The sequence below is a fragment of the Euprymna scolopes genome, chromosome 24 (genome assembly GCF_053919585.1).
Source record: "Euprymna scolopes isolate OS-2025 chromosome 24, ASM5391958v1, whole genome shotgun sequence".
Classification (NCBI taxonomy): Eukaryota; Metazoa; Mollusca; class Cephalopoda; order Sepiida; family Sepiolidae; genus Euprymna; species Euprymna scolopes.
The window spans coordinates 66,596,961-66,614,731 of record NC_136505.1 but is presented as its reverse complement, the minus strand read 5'-3'; the positions used below and the strand labels follow the sequence as shown (position 1 = coordinate 66,614,731).

General features: G+C 36.0%; 1 protein-coding gene across 1 annotated transcript in view; it reads right to left on the bottom strand.

The window, feature by feature from the left end:
- LOC145246762 (sucrase-isomaltase, intestinal-like) overlaps positions 1 to 16,633 on the bottom strand; it is a 1,547,717-nt gene extending 1,531,084 nt beyond the window's left edge. Inside the window, exon 1 of the mRNA XM_080108534.1 lies at positions 16,543 to 16,633. The gene's annotated coding sequence lies outside the window, so the exon portion shown is untranslated. The remainder of the gene's footprint in view (positions 1 to 16,542) is intronic.
- Between the last annotated feature and the right edge of the window lie 1,138 nt (positions 16,634 to 17,771).

Genomic DNA, 17,771 nt, shown 5'->3' with positions numbered 1-17,771 from the left:
CAAATTCCATTTTTGTTTTTAATTTTCACACTTTTTCACCGATCCCCCCCCCCCGGTTAAAACCCAAATATAAAGTTTCGCATGGGCTCGAATACCTTATGGATAAAGTTTAATGTCTGTAAACCAAAAACTGACAGAGAACAAACTTTTTAAACAAATATATATACGCATACATAAATATATATAGAAATAGGTTTGTATTTACTATAAGCTTATTATGCAAGTATAAATCATGTAGAATATATGCATGAATATAAGTATACGTAATAGTTAACTAAAGATGATCGTCCCTTAAAAAACGTAAAAACAAATAGGGAATTAATTAAAATGAATGTTTAAAAGAATATGCAAATCAGTTAGATCTTTTGCAGATGAATGCAATTCTATGATCCATATATAATAAGGATGTTTTTTTTTCTTTAAAAATAAATAGAAAAAAACGTTTTTAATAGGAATATCAGTACAAAAAAAACAAATTCATGGGAGTGTATATATATATATATATATAGAGAGAGAGAGAGAGAAAGAGAGAGAGAGAGAGGGGGAGAGGGGTATCTAGTTACCAAATATTCGAAAACCGAAACATGCTCATGACTGTGTAACAACAAATTACTGCTTGTGTAAAGACAAATTGAAAATGTAATTTGCTTTACTTCCGTATTGAGGATTCTTGTATTAACTTCGTTATATTTCATTGGTTACTTTACTTTTGAAAAATAGAAACCTCAAATTATATATATATATATATATATATATATATATATATATATATATATGTGTGTGTGTGTGTGTGTGTGTGTGTTTATTTCAATTATATTTCGCCTTTTATGCACATTAATCCTTTAATTTATGAAGCCCAAATGCAATTACGGAACCTATAACAAATAAATGACAAATATATATATATATACAAACTTCTACACACGCACACACGATAGTCGATAACCGATTCAATTTTAAGACTTCTTAACTTTGATTGAAGTAATCGAAGAAATTTGTTGACTACTAAATCATGACTGAAAACAGTGTGTTTATTTGGAGGAGTTTTCAATCATGACATCAAGAGAGTAAAATTTTATTTTGTATTTTATTTGTATTTGATCATCTTCAAAATAAATATTATGCATTTTTCTGTTTATATATATATTCATTCATATCTTATCTACCTCTCCATTCCATGTTTAAAAAGGATGTGTCCTCTATAGTATCAGACCTGACCGAATGGTTACTTGTAGGCATAGACCAATTCATATCATCCAAAAAATTCCAACAAAAACCTAACAGCCAGCCTGAAAGTGCTGCTGCCATAGCACACAGAAATCACTTTTTCCGTAGCTACCAACGTAGTAGATGCACTGAAACTAAAGCTGTTTTCAGGACCGCCAGTAACCACTGTAAAAGAGTAATAAAAAATGCAAGAGAACTGTATGCTCAATCCGTTAAATCCAAAGTAGCTGAGCAGCGGCTTGGTTCCCACTAGTTCTGGCAAATAGCAAATAGGATCCTGAACAGAAACGTGCGTTCTATCCCAACCATTATCAATGGATCAGAGGTCATCTCGACAGCATCCGACAAGGCCAAACTATTTGCCAAAAACTTTGCGGCAAATTCTACCCTGTGTGACGAAGGCCATCAACTCCCCATATTCCCTCTTATAACAGACAACCCGCTATGCAACATACAAATATCTGTGCGTGAGGTCGCCTAGCTAATCAAGAACCTTGACTCCAGTAAAGCAACTGGTCCCGACGGTATTGCAATTATAGTGTTAAAAAAATTACAACCAGAACCAATAAGTCTCCTGTGTGCCATGAGTAAGTTGTTGGAATCCACAATAAATAGAGAAGTAGTCAACCACCTCAGCAGAAATAACCTTCTTAGCGACACACAATATGGTTTCCGTTCTGCTAAATCTACGGCAGATGTGCTAACGGTTATATCTCATAGGATTAGCGAATCTCTCGACAAAGGCTTCATTTTGTAGGGCAATTGCTCTCGACATATCAAAGGCCTTCGATAAGGTTTGGCATAAAGGCCTACTACACAAGATTTCCAGCTACGGTATAATTGGAAATGTTTTCTCGATTATTAAATCATTTCTATCAGATAGGCTCATAAGAGTAGTAGTTGATGGGCAGAAATCAGAGGCCCACAGTATTAATGCTGGAGTCCCTCAGGGGTCCATACTGGGCCCAACTCTCTTCCTGATCTACATCAATGATCTCCCTAAACACATACTAAAATCTTTCGTTGACATCTATGCTGATGACACGACCATATATGGCAACACATCAAAGGCCGTAAATGATGATGTTCCCTCTGATTCTCTCTCCTCTGATCTTGAGCGCGTAGTACAGTGGGGAAAGAGGTGGCTGGTTACCTTTAATGCATCTAAGACCAAGCTCCTATATCTACATCATAAACGCTCTGATCCCCATTTGGCATCAATTGAAATGGATAGCTCTCGTCTAGGGGAGACCCCAGGTTTTGATAAGCTCCTGGGTTTGACCTTTACTCCTGATCTTAAATGGAACACATACATCAAGTCTGTGGCCAAGGTCGCTGGGAAAATGGTGGGATCCTTCTACCGCTCCAGATGATATCTCACTAATGATGCAATTCCCTATCTATATAAGAGCCAAGTACGTCCAAAGATGGAGTACTGCTGCCACATCTGCTAAAAACAGCCTATCCTGCCTTGAAAGAGTACAAAATAGACTTCGTGGCTTGGTGGGGATGTCCTTTTCTCTACCCTGCACTCTCTTTCCTACAGAAGTGACGTAGCGAACCTGACGTTGTTCTATCGTTATTTCCATGGAAGGTGCTCGTCTGAGCTCCATTCTCTGGTCCCCCCCGCCAATCTTTTTCAAAAAACACCCGACTAGCTGAAACCACCGTCAATAATTTTCCCCACTCTCTATATGTGCCTAAATCAAAACGCAGATTCCATGAACAAAGCTTCTTTCTTAGAACTGCACGCCTGTAGAACTCTGTTCCGTTTGCCTGTTTCCCCCCCCCCACGACTTCAACCTGGATATCTTCAAGTCCAACACAAACAAATTCCTAATGAACCGCTCCCCTAAGTAATGACACCTTACCAATTCTCCAATACTATTGCTACACTATCCCTTTGATTACTGTACACACAATAACCCTTATCCCAGAGTGGTCATTGGGCCTTGATAAGTGGTGAACTCCATGAAATAAAATATATATATATATTCATATATATCGTCATATAAGCCTGACGAATCCTATAGTTGGATGAAACGCAGAATATTCAGTGTAGCTTAATCGCCATATATATTTTATAAATTACTAACTAGCTCTACCTACGTATTGAGCACTTTTGAAGTAAATACTTAAAGTTTACGCATAAATCTATACTTTCGTATATTAAATTTATGCGAATAAATGAAGTAGTTATATATATATATATATATATATATATATATATAGAGAGAGAGAGAGAGAGAGAGGGAGATGTTATTTGTTTTTGTTTTTGCGATACATTTTGAATGAATTCAATTATATACGAAAGTGCATTTATTTTACTTAAATGCGTGTTGGGAATAAATTTCCCTTTAACCAGATTAAGCCACTCTGATAAGTCGTAGACGACGAAACACGTGTCAGCGGATAATTATATTTTAAAAACAATATATATATATATATATATATATATATATATATATATATATATATATATATATATATGACAAAGTAAAAGGTAGGCAAGAAAACAGACGTATATGATAATTCGTGTAATTGGAAAAATTACTTAAAACTTCTCGAAAATATCGAAATCCGAGAAATTTTCCTCCTTCTACCTATTCCGTTTTCTTTTTTGCAAGGAAATTTTAGTTATTGGAGGCAATTAAATCGATTTGTTCACTCAAATGTCATCAAATCAATTTGCAGAATTGAATCACGAAAATCCCACAGACTGGAATGGGCCGAACGTTCTCTAACGATATCTGAAATGTTCATCTAAGATGGCTGGTAATTTTCCATTCTTCCCTTTTCAAAAGTAATTATTTGAAATCTTTTTGCCGCCGACTGATTACGGATCGGAACGAACGAACAATGGCGTTGCATCCGTTTCTAGCTTCGTCTGCTGTTTCGGCTTTTGTCTGCTTCGCCGGATGTCTTTTGGCGGGGAAGAAAAATACTATGTCACTTGGTGCAAGCAATAATGCGAATTCAGGAAAGAAAACGCCATTTCTTTTCAAATCCTTCCTGAAGAGTACCGCGCTGAATATGTCGGAAAATTTTAGAATGTTTATTTTTGCGTCTGGGTTTTTTATAGGACATCACACGATGGGAAAATGTACATAAAAAGAAAAAGGATGTTTCGTTGTTTGAGGGAGGTAGTATTTAGCAGAGGATATGAGAATGTTAACAATAAGAAGAATATAAGAAACAAATCGTCGTGACATAAAAGAGCGAATATATTTAACCTACGTCCGTTCAATCTACTCATACAGCAATAAAAAATGCTATTTAAAGTTAAACGAGACAGATAATTCTATTATTATTCAAGCGTGGCTGATAGACAAGAATACTATTTAAAAACGAAGCGTTACAGACAAACGATAATGCTATTTCAAACTTAAGCATGACTGGTACGCTTTATTAATATTCAAGCGTGACTGACCAAAGGGAATGTTTTTTTTATATAATATTGCTTCCACCAAGTGACTAATCAGGTGTATTAATATTTAATCGTGACTGATCAACAAAAATGCTATTTCAAACTTAAGCGTCTTAGGTCAGGTCTATAACATTCAATCATAAATGATCGACAAGAATGCTATTTAAAACTTAAGCGTGACAGGTGATCTACTATATAAATCTCACCTGTCTGTTTAAATGTATGTATGTATGTATGTATGTATGCCTTAAACTTTCGACAGAGGCGCCGGATTTTCACAAGATCGGTATCGTTTTGAAAATCGACCCTTCAGACAACAAATATCGAAAATTGCCTAAAAACATTAATTCCTTCACCCTCAACTGGGCAGTTTTCTATAAGTAGGGTTTTATTTATTTTTTTTTTTTTTTTGCGTCGCCATTTTTGCAAGTAATCATATTGGTTAGAATGATTTTATTAATTTCATCATCCGAACTTCTGGTCGTATAATGGAGTACGGGTAAGACGTAAGGTTTCTTTCACTTTCTTTTCCGGCTTCACGTCACGGGTTCGAGCCTGCCTGTCTACTGCCACTTTTTATTTTTATTTATTTATTTGCACAACACACACCTCTAAAAACCTGCGCAAGTCTAGTATATGATATAAATATGATCTGTCTGTTTAATTGTATGTATGTATGTATGTATGTCTGCGTAAAACTTTCGACAGAGGTGACGCATTTTCACGAGATTAGTATCGTTTTGAAGCCAAACCTTCGGACGACAAATTTCGAAAAATTGGCCCAAAACATTAATTCCTTCACCCTCAACTGGGTACTTTTCTACAAGGAGGGATCGCTTTTATTTTCGAAAATCATCCTCTCTTTTTGATTGACTAGATTTTATTTAGACATTCGCCACTTCCGGTTTGGCGATGGACGCAACGGCAAAGACGTCACGTTTTGGGTTTTTTAACGTTCTTTTCCCCCTTCGAGTTCGAGCCTGCCTGCCTTTTTTCTCAACACACACTTCCAAACACCCGCGCACCTGTCTGTTTAGATGTATGTATGTATGTAAATAATGTGTGAATTTCGTCATCATTGTCTGCTTTCGGGACGTGAGTTTTTTGTGTAAAAACATTTTATTTAAAAACAAAAAAAACTCCAGCCGTTTGAAAAGCGGTTCTGTTCATTTGAATTTTTCGTCTGATTCTATGTATATTTAGTTGTAAATAATGTGTGAAGTTCGTCATCATTGTTTGCCTTCGGGACGTAAGTTTTTGTGTAAAAACATTTTATTTAAAAAAAGAGAAACAGGGAGAAAAGAAGAAGGAGAAAGAAGAAAAAGGAAAAAAGAAAAACAGACAAAAAAAAGAAACACCAGCCGTTTGAAACGCTGTTCTATTGAATGGATTTTTTGTCTGATTCTCTGTATATTTAGTTTATGATTTTTTAACTCATTGATTTGTACCCATCACCTTCGTCCTGATCATTGAGGATATATGACTTTTCGAACGCTCCTTCGTGTGCATTTTACATGTATGTGTATATGTACGTGTGTGTATTCATATGTAAGTACATGTTTATACTGTGTGCCTCTATGTGTGTATGTTTGCATGTGTGTGTACATGCATATGTATGTTTGCACGCATTCTGTGTGTATGCATGTATGTGTGCATGCATGTGTTTATTACCATGTGTATGTGGGGTGGAGATGGCTCCCGTAATCCGTGGTGAAGACAACCCCTCTAGGATAAGCAAATCTCTGATTTAAAAAACCATAAAGCGGGAGACCAGTACCCGCATTAAGCTGGTCTGCAGTTTAACTTGTTGCTGGCTATCTTGCTCTTGCTTGTTGCTGGATCTCAACATTTTGAACCGACAGAGAGATTTAGCTGTCGTACAAAGCTAAATCTCTGTAACATCATCTTTGTATAGATAGCCCCTCAGGCATTTGTCTATAAAAAATAGTTCTATAGCAATAGAAAAGTTGTGAGGCTTAAAATGCTAGAACCATGTAATAATTGATCTGCCATCATTATATGTATCCGTGTGTGTATGTACGTATATGTGTACGTATGTTTATATATGTCCATGTGTATGTATATGTATATATATCTATGTGTATGTGTATGTATATATGTATATATGTATGTGTCTGTTTGTATGTATATATATATGTTTGTATGTGTATGTATGTATGTGTATCTATGCATATGTGTATGTTTGTGTATAAATGCATAGATATGTATGCATATGTATATATGTAGTTTTATATATGTGTATGTATATGGGCATATATGTGTACGTATTTGTATGTGTATATGTATGTATATGTGTGTTTGTATTTGTATATGTGTGTATATATGCGTGTGTATTTGTGTATGTATGCATGTGTGTATGTATATGTATTATGTATTGTGTATGTATATATATATATATGTGTGTATGTTTATGGATATATGTGTGTGTATGCGTGTACATGTATGCGTGTACGTATATATATATGTATATATAGCAATGACCGCCTTCAGTGTCATGTCTGCTTGAGTGTGTGAATTCGCCAGTACCACAAAAAAAAAGTCATGTTAGGGCTCATGGACTTGAAGTGTCTGAGGGAGTGGCACTCGTCTGACAAGACGTTGCACTCATCATGTATGTATTTATTTATTAACATTTCTCAGAGGCATCGGACCGGGTCGAAACCAGTACTGTCTTAAAGGGCGATGTATGGCTCGAATAATACATGACAATTAGAAAAAACGGTCAATTATTTGATATAGAAATACACGTTCGCAATGAGGGAGGGTAGCAAAAAATTGTTCCTTCATGACAATTTAGTTAAACACGCATACGCGAAAAAAAACGTTCTTTCTTGAATGAGTTTAAATAGAAAAAAACTACGTTACTTCGCTGATGCGACTGTAGACCAGTGTTTTCAGCGATGGCGTTGTTATCTTACGGTACACATTGTTTTTGTTTTTGTTTTTTTCTATTTTTAAAGTTTAAATATTTAAACAAGTTTATTTATGCCATTTTTTCGTCCGTTTATTCTTTTCTTTTATATTTTTCCATCCCGTTCGTTGTTTTTATTTTTTTTGTTGTTTGTTGTTGTTGTTGTTGTTGTTTTTTGTTTTTTGTTTTGTTTTGTTTTTTTGTTGTTGATTTTTTTTTTCGCGTTCTTTTCCTCCTTCGCGGTACAGGTTCGAGCCTGCCTTCCTACTACCACTTTTTTGACTGTGACTGTTATTTCAAACTTAAGCATGACAAGCCAGTTTTATTAATAGCTAAGCATTACTGACTGATCAGAATGCTATTTCAAGCTGAAGTGTGACCGTAAAATTCTATTAATATTCAAGCGCGACTAACTGAAATAATGCTATTTCAAACTTAAGCGTACAGTTGTATAAATATTCAGGCTTGACTGACGAACGAAAATGGTATGCCTAAGTTAGACGAAGAATAAAACAAGTAAAACCTGAGATGCCTCATGTTTCATATAAATATTTTAGCAAAGTAGAAAATGGACGCTTGTTTTATTTTCAACAACTCAATAACTCTCCATTCTTTTATTTAATTATTTGCTTCTTACATTTCAGGAGCGATGTTTCTGAAAAAGGGGAAGAAGTGTTCCCTCCGTTGAAACCTGTCCATCTAATTCTTATCGTTGGCTATTTTTTTTTTGTACATTATATAGAGTGGAACGATAATATTGTCGCCCTAGAAAAACGACATGATTCCATTTTCTTTTGATGAAAACCTTTTCGTTTTTGTTGTTTTTTTTGGGGGGGGTTGCAGACCATCTGCAAGTTGGCAAGTTGTGTATAAATTCTAAGACCGATAGTAGCCTTCCGCCATGTCTGAGAGTGACACAATGTTCAATGAATGAGATCGGAGATGCGCCGCTGTACGACTCATGCTCTCTATCGATCCAAGTTATGACAACAGGACTATTGTAAGTACCTTCAGAATACATCACTGGATTGTCACGAATAACAGGGTCGTGACCTGGATAATGAAAACAAAGTTTCCGGCCACAATTTTAGCTTTTGGTGAGGTTTCAAGTGAGGGCCACATCATGCCACCTCACCTCACATTTTCGAAGTCGGCTTGAAAGTCAACATCAAAGTGTACCTGGATGTGCTGAAGGGTGTGGTGATTCCCTGGTGCAATCAAGTGCCCGCCGGTAGACTCTGGGTGTGGAATCAGGACTCGGTGCCAGCCTACAATTCCAAAGATACCTAGGCTTGGCTTCAGAAGGAGTGCTACGACTTTTTACCTTTCTCTCACTGGCTCCCTTCCTCCCCCGACCTGAACCCGCTGAACTACTTCGTTTGGTCATATGTCGAGAACATCACCAACATGACCCCCCACAACACCAAAACCAGCCTGATCGCTTCCAGTTCCGGACTCATATCGAAGCGGTGATTGAGGCTGAAGGCAATTATATTTGGAATATGTCAGCTCTACTACATAATTAAGTTATCGGAATTGAATTTTTATCAATAAAAGTTTTAAAATGAAGCTGTAGTTTTGTTTTCTTTATGGGCAAAATTTGTACCGTTCCACTCTTTATTAGTATATTTTAGCGACTTAAGTCTAGTGCCTTGTCTTGATCGATTTGAATATTTTTAAATAAACATTAATTTAAACTTTTTGTCAAATTTTCAGCCAAAAATAATAAAGGAAATTTTAGATTTAAAAAAATTCTATGTTTAACCATTTGCGGGATTTTTCCAGGGGAAACAAATCAGTTTATTTCCGAAAAGTCTGGTTCGATCTTTTTTGTGTTCATATAATTTCGTGCAAAAGTTCGTGAAAAGCTAATAAAACAATTTCAAGAAAAGACGAACGGAATAACAGAATAACTTACAGCAACAAAATATTCTTTTTATTAATATCGGAGATCAATAAATATCAATGTTGAAAATAAATAAATTCGTTAAAATAAAATATATATGAAAGCAAAGGAAAATAAAGTATTTCGGAATAAAATATGTGTGAAGATAAAAAAAAAACCGTTTGGGTACCATGCAAAATATTGAATGGCGTTTTGCTGGAATATGGTTGCTCTGGAAATCGAATGTCTTGCGAGTAGTTAAAAATCTGACTTCGGTTAGTAAAGTTAAGGAATATTTAAGCTGCTGTTCGGATGAGTGACATATCGACGGATGAAATATTTGATCACGTCTGATGTGTTCATATCTTGAATATAAAAGTGACAGCAAGAGAAAATGCAGAAAACATCTAAAGGCATAAAATTTTGTGTGAATCCCAACAAACTAAGGTTAACTTACACCTCAATTTCTTTGAAAAGTCTTGAAGGGAAAGTTGTTAATAACGCCATATGTCAATCGGGTCTGATGGCCTCTTTTTATTATTTCCTGATCCAATGTTCAAATTAGAAAATATATAACTGCTATAAACCACAGTGTCTAAAGATTGTTTGTAAGAAAAATATTTCGTGCTTCTAAATCTACAGCTGATGTACTAACTGTAATATCACATAGGATTAGTGAATCTCTTGACGGGGCTGAGATATAGTAAAAGCTTTTGACAAGGTATAACATAAAAGTCTACTTCACAAGATTTCCGGCTAGCAAATACGTGGATATGTCCTCTCAGTTATTAAATCCTTTCTCGCTGATATGATTATAAAGTAGTGGTTGATGGGCAGAAATCAAAAGCTCATAATATCAACGCTGGCGTCACTCAGGATCCTTTGCTGGGTTCAAATCTTTTCCTGGTATTCATCGAAGATCTCCCAAACCACATTCTTATATTATTCGTATACATTTATGCAGACCATATTACCATCTATAGCAACTCAGAAAAGCCAGAAAAGACCAAGATCTCTCTGATTCTCTCTAATCTAACCTTGACCACGTGTGTAATGTGAAAAAGGGTAGCTGGTTAATTGTAAAGAATCTGAAACGAAGGTTCTTTCTTTCCATCAGGAACTCTCTACCTGTATAAGAACCACGTACGTCCTAGCATGTAGTAATGTTGCCACATCTGAGCAGGAGCCGTTCGGAGCTCCTATCCTGCCTTAACAGAGTTCTAAATCGTCTTCGAAACCTAGTAAGTGATGCCCTTTTCTCTTCCCTGCTCGTCTTTCCCAAATAAGATACGTTGCGAGCCTGTCTCTACTCTATCGTTACTATCATGTCAAGTGCTCGCCTGGGCTTCAATTTGCTTCCCCTTACCTAACCTTCGCAAAAAATACTCATCTAGCTACAACCACTAACAAAAATTTTCCTTACTCTCTATCTGTGCCTAAATCTAAGCGCAGATTCCATGAACGAAACTTCTTCCTTAAAACTGCCTGCCTGTAAACCTCCGTTCCGTTGATCTGCTTTTAGGCTGACTTTAATATACTTATTATCAAATCCAATGTGAATAAGTTCCTGTTAGGGTGTCCCCTTAAATAATCACGTCATACCCAAATGTCACCACTAATGATTACTACGCTGTTGTCTCGATGACTACCGTACACTCGTTAACCCGTATCCTCGAGTGACATTCAGTCCTTGATAACTCGTGATTTCCTGCTAAAATATAGAAACAAATATCCCCAAAACTACCCATGGTCAGAAAGTATTTTTCTTCGGAGAGACCTAAAATATGTATCACGTCTAAATAGTAAGAATAAAAAATGCTTGAATTTTCATACGACGACATAGTGTTTCTATAGCGGAGCTAAAATGCCGAGCCAGCTGTTTAATGTAGTATATCGTTAATGTTGTGTCCGACTTGTTTTACGGGAGGTAAATAGAAATGAGGTTTCATATACATAAAAAAAATTATTTTAATTAATGTCTTATTTATTTAATTACTTTACATTGTAGATTTATTATTTACGTGACGTTCTTCCCTTATCTAAGAGTTTCGATTGTGGCACTTCCTAATTCAAATTATTGATCACACAGCAAACCCCCTGCGTCACATAACAGTATCAAACAAGGACGAACCAAGCTATAAGCGAACTTGATATTGCCCTAATCTTAATATCGAAAGATTATATAAATAAATATATATACGAGGGGCGTGCAATAAGTAATGCCTCTGACCCACTTCCAGTTGTCTGATCTAGCTGAAATTTTGCATGCGCAATGATTTATATCTCTACGAGTTATGTGCATAAATTGCAGCTCTGGACTAATTGTGGTTTCTGTTTTACATGTGTTTGAACTGAATAAGGTGTGAAGTGGAGCCTATTGAATGCCGAGCAGTGATCCGGTTTTTGTATTTGAATGGACACACACCACAGGAGACTTTTGATGAAATGATGATAATGCCCCATCATATGACCTTGTAAAACACTGGCATCGTGAATTCAAACATGACCGGAAGTCTGTGGAAACAGCTTCCAGACCTGGTCGTCCCCCTTCTGCGATTGATGAGGCATCTGTCCGTCAAGTTGAGGCTGCCATTTTAGAAGATCGGCGCATTACTATTCGCCAAATAGCCCAAGATATCAAGATTAGTACAGAGTCTGTGAAAAATATCATTAATGACCATTTGCATATGCATAAGGTGTTTGCCAGATGGATTCCCAGGTTTGGCATACGATTCCAGAAGCGACAACGCGTCGAGTGCCCGAGGATGAATTTGGAGATGTGCCAAGAAGATGAGTCAAAGTTTTTCAAAAGACTGATTACACAGGATGAAACTTGTGTCCATCACTATGATCCAGAGACCAAAGCCCAGTCAATGCAGTGGAAGCAATTGGACTCACCACCTTCAAAGAAGGCAAGAGTGCAGCCCTCCGCTGGCAAGGTAATGCTCACAGTCTTCTGGGACCAGGACGGAGGAGTAATGACAGATTTTCTGGCAAAGGGTACCACAATTACAGAAGCCTATTATGCTTCACTTTTGAGGAAATTAAGGGAAGCTATCAAAATCAAGAGGCGGGGCAAGATCAGCAAAGGTACCCTCCTCCTGCAGAACAACGCTCCGGTCCACAAGTCGCATATCGCCAGATCAGAAGCACGGGCGTGTGGTTATGAAATTTTACCCGCTATCCTCTCTACTTTCCTGACCATGTACCCTCTGACTTTCACCTCTTCCCAGCCATGAAGTTGTTTTTGAAAGGAAAGCGATGCAGCCTTGATCTCTGAAGCCACGTCGTGGTTGGAGAACCAACCTGGGGTGTTCTACAAAAACGGTCTCCAGAGCTGCATCACACGATGGGAGAAATGCATAACTCTGGATGGCTCCTATGTAGAGAAAGATTAATAACTGTGCCAAGTTTCGTTGCTCTACTGCTATGGAAAGTGGGTCAGGGGCATTACTTATTGCACGCGCCGCGTACATCTATAATACAAATCTCACCTGTCTGTTTAAATGCATGTATGTATGTATGTATGTATGTATGTATGTATGTATGTATGCATGTATGTATGCCTAAAATTTTTGACAACCGCGCCATGACGTGACGAAACCGGTATCGTTTTCAACATCGAACTTTCGGACGACATATATCGAAGAATTAGCCTAAAACATTAATTCTGTCACCCTAAACGAGGTAGTTTTCTACGAGGAGGGCTCGCTTTTTTCACCGATATTTTCGAAAGATATCCACTCTTTTCGATTGACTAGCCTTAATTTTGACGTTCATCACTTCCGGTTTTGCGATGGACGCAACAGCAAAGATGTCACTTTTTTCACGTTCTTTTCCTCCTTCGAAGTACGGATTCAAGCCTGCCTACTACCATTTTTTTTTTTTTTTTTGCTTAAAACACACCTCCAAACACCTGGGCAACGCAAGGCACCCAGACTAGTGTATATATATATATATATATATATATATATATATATATATATATATATATATATATATATATATATATATAAGAAATGTAAAAATACCAGCGGTGGTTGACGTTATGTTTTGAGAAAAATAGAAAAACCGAATGAAATTATTAAAATAATCAACGTTTCGTCCTTATTTCAGAGGACATCTTCAGGATATTGAAGTAAAAATGCATTTTTACTTCAATATCCTGAAGATGTCCTCTGAAATAAGGACGAAACGTTGATTATTTTAATAATTTCATTCAGTTTTTCTATTTTTCTCAAAACACACACATATATATATATATATATATATATATATATATATATATATATATATATATATATATATATATATAGTAAGAAACAGATAGACAGAAAGAGAAACAGATAGAGGAGTTAGTTTATGGAATTGTGGATAAGCAAAACAACATGTTAGTTGAAATAAGAACATAAACAAATAAAGCTGAACCAAAATATCTCGGTTGATTCATTCATCCATACTTAGTAAAATGATCTTAATAAAACCGAACACAAAATTTTGTACAGTTCAGATTCCACCAATTGTTATGGACTTTTAACAATAGACGTGGCCCTGTCGGTGGGGCATTAGAATACGCCGACTGCCCCCCTGCAGAAGGTAAAAGTCCCTCAATGGGGGTCCTGGATATGACCTTAGACTATATCCAGTGGTGAGGCCCCAGCTTGTGGGCTTTGGGGAGTGTGGAGCCACCCTTTAATTACCATTGCTCCCAGGTCCACTCTGACCCGGAGTGGTAGTACCTGTTAGGATCCCAACTATGGGTTAAATAGAAACAGACGTGAAAACAGCAAATATATTCTATTAAAAAAAATTTTTTTTCTTTAAAATCTTTGGATTCGGCATTAAATAACCCGAAAAGGGTTGATATGCCGTAAAACAAAAACAACCAACCAACCAACAATAGACGTTACAGATCAATTAATAAATATTTTCTCAAAATTCAGTTTTTTTCGGGGTATTTTCAAAGTGTTTTGGGTCATATAATGAGCACAACTTTCGATTTGAACATTCAAATATGTAAAGTTTGCGTTGAATCAGATTATTACATATTTTGTTTTAATCTGCATAAAGGTACATAAACGTGGAACAAAACTTTTTCTCTTCGAAAAAATTAATTTTACCCTTGGTTGGATATTCTTCTACTGTATATTTCTATATCTATAATATAAATCTCACCTGTCTGTTCAAATGTATGTATGTATTATGTATGTATGTATGTCTCGCAAAATTTCTCTACAGAGGCGACGTATCCTGACAAGCTTGGTATCATTTTGAAGCCCGACGTCTCGGACGACAAACATCGAAAAATTGGCTAAAAACATTAATTTCTTCATCCTAAACTGACCAGTTTTGTACAAGAAGAGGTCGATATTTTTGCGAGCCATTTTTGTAAGTCATCGTATCGGTTGGATTGACTTCAGTTAATTTCAACGTTCCAAATTTCCGGTCGTGTCATGGAGCATTGGTAAGACATCAGATTTTCTTTTACTTTCTTTTCCGCTTTTGCGTCAGGGGTTCGAACCTGCCTGACTACTACAACTTTTTTAACACCTCTCACCCTGGCAACCTACTGTTGTTTTGATTCTCTCCTCATGCTACTATCATTTTTTTTTAATTTCTCTCTTCACATGGGCTGCCAATTGTTGTTTTGACCCCCCCCCCCAGCTACTACCATTTTTTCTCTCCACCCGGAGTTCCTTTCTACACCACCTACACACACCGGTGCAACGCTGAGATACCCCCTGGTACTACCACTTTTTTACTCCTCTCTCCACTCGGTCTGCCTACTCTTGTTTTGATTCCCCCTGCTACTACCACATTTTTTAACACTTCTCTCCACTCGGACTCCCTACTGTTACTTTAACCCCTACCAACACACACACTTCTCCACACCCGGGTAACGCAAATATAAAAATAGAAATTTCGTACATTTGTACTTGGTTTCCACATTAAAATTTTCTTTTAAAATGATGATTTTTTTTAATTTTTTTTTGCATATTTTTGGCAACGAATATCACGTTTAAATTTCCTGCAAATAAGTAGTTTTCCGAATATTAAACAATGTAATTCCTGATATTAAAAGTGGTGGCCATTATTGCACTCGCAAGCGCGCATATTTTTAGCATAATTAATGTACTTACCATTCTATAGCTAGCTATAACATATACTGATCCAACGGGTCACGGGTAGTAGTATACGTATAAAAGTAGGTTTGTTTATAGGTTTATATATTTGTATGTGCATAATTCATTCTTTAAACTAATTAATCGGCTATTATTAAGGTTGCGACACAGATGCGTGGTTTATATTTAGTTTAATTTAGTTTTATTCGAAGTGTGTAGGAACAAAAGTGGAAGCCTTTCGTGAAAAATGCGTTATCTCTAATTTTTGTTGAATTCTTACTTAAAAACTTTTATTGGTGTATATTTTCCAAATTTCAGTTTCAAAGGGTCTAGAGGAATTAATATGGAGACAACCTCACATTTAAAAATTCAAATACGTCATATTTGCATTGAATTTAGTTTGTGGTCATTAAACACCAATTAAATAAGATGCCCTAAAATTTTCATTCCTTAAACCCATTAAAATCTAGGTTTAATTTTACACATTTTCTATCATACAAATTAATTGATTTTGATCAAAATTAGAAAACAGATTACAGAATAAGGTTAGTATCATTAAATCTTCATTTTGATCTTCGTAAGGGCATTTAGGTGGTGCAAAGCTATGCTGTGCTATTCTGAAAATTAATTTTACCTGTCTTGGGACGGATGATCTAACATATTTTTAACAAGTAATTATATTTTTATGTTTATATGTTTGTATCTAGAGAGTCCACCGCTAAACAAAATAGCCGATAAATATGCATTTTAAAACCCACCCGATCCTCGAATGGGTTTTAGCCTTCATAACTAATGAATCAATGATAAAAAAAGTAGCGTAATGTGATAGCTGTGAAATTCTAGATTTTAAATGTTCGTTTATGTATAGTTTTATTCCTCGCGTTTTGTATTGTCATATTTTAAAGATATATCAACATTAAAAATCGGAAGTCTACGTTTTCAGTCTTACCTGTGGAGCTGAATTAGTCGTGGTAGTTGTTTTCCGCTTTGTGCTCAACAATGCTTTTTTATCTGAAAGTCTATCCTCTCGAGTATTAGCTGTTATCAAAGATCGCGATGTTATCACATATAACCGGATACCAGCTAGAGCACGCGAAGATGAGAAATAAATAAACAAAAATAATCGGGTTTGTTTTAGCCATTCATCGTGTATATAGATAAACTAACAGGCAACTCCGATGTTTCCCAGGCATGAGTGATGGTGATTATTCATTAAATCTTATATTATTATTTTTATTCTTATGTTTTTATTTTATAATCTTTAACCATCAAAATAAAATAAAGTAAGTTTATCGTTTTTTTTTGTTTTTTGTTTTTTGTATTATTTGTATTATTCGAGCTATGTTTTCATCTTGGATGTTATTCTTCCAATGAAATCTCCTACCTTCTTGTTAAACTCGAGAACTCGGAAATCTTTACAGAATTTTGTAGTGGGTCTTTTATTTAATATACGGGTTAGGGCTACGGTTAGGGTTAATATACGGGGGGTGAATTGCTTTCGTTTCGCCAGTCAAGAGGTTTGGGGTAATTATTATTAGTTACTAGCAGGAAATTCCACGGTAGTTGAACATTTTTTAAAACACATCTTCTTCTATTCTTTCTTTCTTTTCTATTCTTCTATCTTCTATCTATTCTTCTTTCTATATAAATAAAATGAACTCATTTTTTCCCGTCGGATTTTGACATTAATAGGATTAAAAATCAAGATATTTCATGCAAATATAATATGCACAAACGGCAGAACAATATCTGAGGTGTGTTATAGGCTTATTATTTCTCAAATTCCTCGATAATCTTAGATTTCTGTACTTTTTCTGCTGAGAAGTCACGGCCAAAATCGGTTAAGATCAATGGAAGTGGTAAAATATTTTCTCTCTTATAAATTCCTCCTCCCCCTGCCACCACTTAACACCGTTTGGGGATCGTTCACAAGGAACAGTTGAGAAGAGAACACCGGTTTGGCTTCGTAGTTCTTTCATGTGAAGTTATTTAAAATCACTAAACTAAGCTGCAGTGCTCTGTGGCGTAGTGGTTAGCGTGCTGGACAATTCACATCATATTTTCACGTTCGCGCCGACCTACCGTAGTCGTTTTTTTTTTTTTTTCCTAAACAACTGGAATGGACTTTTCTTGGTGGCCGAACTGTTAACGTTGCAGATGTTTTTTTTTTTTTTTTTT